Source organism: Mustela nigripes, chromosome 5, assembly GCF_022355385.1.
Source record: "Mustela nigripes isolate SB6536 chromosome 5, MUSNIG.SB6536, whole genome shotgun sequence".
NCBI lineage: Eukaryota > Metazoa > Chordata > Mammalia > Carnivora > Mustelidae > Mustela > Mustela nigripes.
The window spans coordinates 132,562,532-132,564,573 of record NC_081561.1 but is presented as its reverse complement, the minus strand read 5'-3'; the positions used below and the strand labels follow the sequence as shown (position 1 = coordinate 132,564,573).

The following is a 2,042-nucleotide window of genomic DNA, read 5'->3' as shown; positions in this document are numbered from 1 at the left end:
TTGCATTATTGAACATCTGTATAGTGTTTATTAAATGTTTGCCACTGTTCTAAGCTTTTTTTTAAAATTTACATATATTGATTCATTAAACTCAACATTAGTCCTCTGTTACAGGTGTGATTTTTTTACTCTGAGAATTTATACTTACTGCTGTTCAGTGGAAGAGTTAGGGTTTGAACTTAGGAAGTCTATCTCCAGATTCTGCACTGTGAACCACCACCTATCTGTTTCTCATCCAGTCACAGCTAGTACTGAAATTTCTCCTATTATAAGAATGTATTCAACATTTATTTCTTTCTAATTTTGGATTGCTTAATGGATCTGAGAGTTAAGATTGTGACTTTTGCTACTTTTTAAAAAAATGTAAAAATTGAGTCTTATTCCTGAGTTTTAGCAGAAATGTTATATTATACATATTTTGTCTTCAGTGTTAAAGAGAGGGAAATTAGTAAGGGCAGCCAACCTCCAGGGGTGGTTTTATAAAACAGCAGAATGTTTTATTGCTTCCCAACCTTACATTTAAATTTTAAGCATTTAACAGTCTTTATTATAGATGAAAGTGGTTAGAACAAAGACATTCTATATTTTGCTGTTGGGATTCAAGATAGAATTATTTCATCTTGGAGTCACAGAAGTCAGTGTTACAATGGAGTCTTGGTATAATAAATGTCTAGAACTGCAGTTAAATTAGTTAAGATAGCACTTTTTGTATATTAAAGAATCCTAAATAAGAGTTTGCATCTGACTCTAACTAACTCTGTCAACTTATGAGCCAAATCAATTGTTTGATTTGCACTCCATGGTGAACCAACATTTCTCTGCACCTATGGAGTATAATAGGGGTAATAATAATCCTCTCTTCAAGGGTTGTTTTATGGTTTTGAAGAGGCTGAACACACATTGATGGATTATGAAATATTCAACAGAGAAAAGAAATAAGTACATATTAGTGTTGTTTTTTTTTTTTCTGGACTAAAAAGGCTGAGAAGCAATGTAGCACACAGGATACTAACAAAGATTATTCTTGCTCTGGAAAAATTCACGCTTTCATGAGAAAAAAAACAACAACAAATGGAACACAACTGCAAAGCAATAGGAAAATTGCTAAAATAGGAGTAGAAATCACTATTCCTAAATCTCCCGGGAATCACTTAAATACTGAGTGATGTGCAACTGATTAAGACTGGAGACAAAATGGGAACCAGCACAGCTATCCTACTGAACATCTCCCCTTTCTCCTTTGGGCTGATCATCCAGCAGGTGTTTGAAGATGGCAGCATCTATGACCCTGAAGTGCTTGACATCAAGGAGGAAGCTGCATTCTCAGTTCCTTGAGGGTGTTTGCCATGTTGCTAGTGTATATTAGCAGATTGGTTATTCTGCTGTTGCATCCATACCCTGTTCTATTATCTGTGGATACAAATGGGTTCTGCCTTTGTGGACGCTGATACACATGCTCAACTTGCTGAACAGATCATGATCTTCTTGGCTGACCCACCTGCTTTTGTGGCTGCCACTCCTGTGGCCACTGCCACCATAGCTTCTCCTGCAGCTGCTTCTGCTGCTGCTGCTGTTCCAGGCAAGGCTGAAATGAAAGAAGAGTCAGAGGCATCAGGTGAGGATGTGGGATTTGGTCTCTTTGACCCATCACCAATAAAGCAACCAACTCAGTCAGCTTTATTTGTGAGGCAAGGAAATAAAGGCTTACTTCTCTTTTAAAAAATGAACTATAGATATGTAAGTAGTACAAGGCAATAAATGAGAATAATTAGATGACATGTTTAGAAATAGATAAAACAAAACAAAGATCCTCTGAGGAAAAGTAAGTGGACAATTGCTTAAAGTAGAGAGTTGAAGAAAAAGTAGTGGAAGATTTTATTAACAATTCTGGTAGGGCGAGAACACAAAGAACCTTGGCAGAGTGGTTAAAAGGGAATTTGGGGGGGGGTGCATCTGGGTACCTCAGTCAGTTAAGCATCTGACTCTTGATTTTGGCTCAGGTCATGATCTCAAAGTTGTGAGATAGAGCCAGCCCCATGTTG

At 37.1% G+C, this 2,042-nt stretch overlaps 1 pseudogene; it reads left to right on the top strand.

Moving 5' to 3' along the window:
• Window positions 1–1,155: 1,155 nt before the first annotated feature.
• Window positions 1,156–1,719, top strand: LOC132018724 (large ribosomal subunit protein uL10-like; annotated as a pseudogene).
• The last annotated feature ends 323 nt before the right edge of the window (window positions 1,720–2,042 follow it).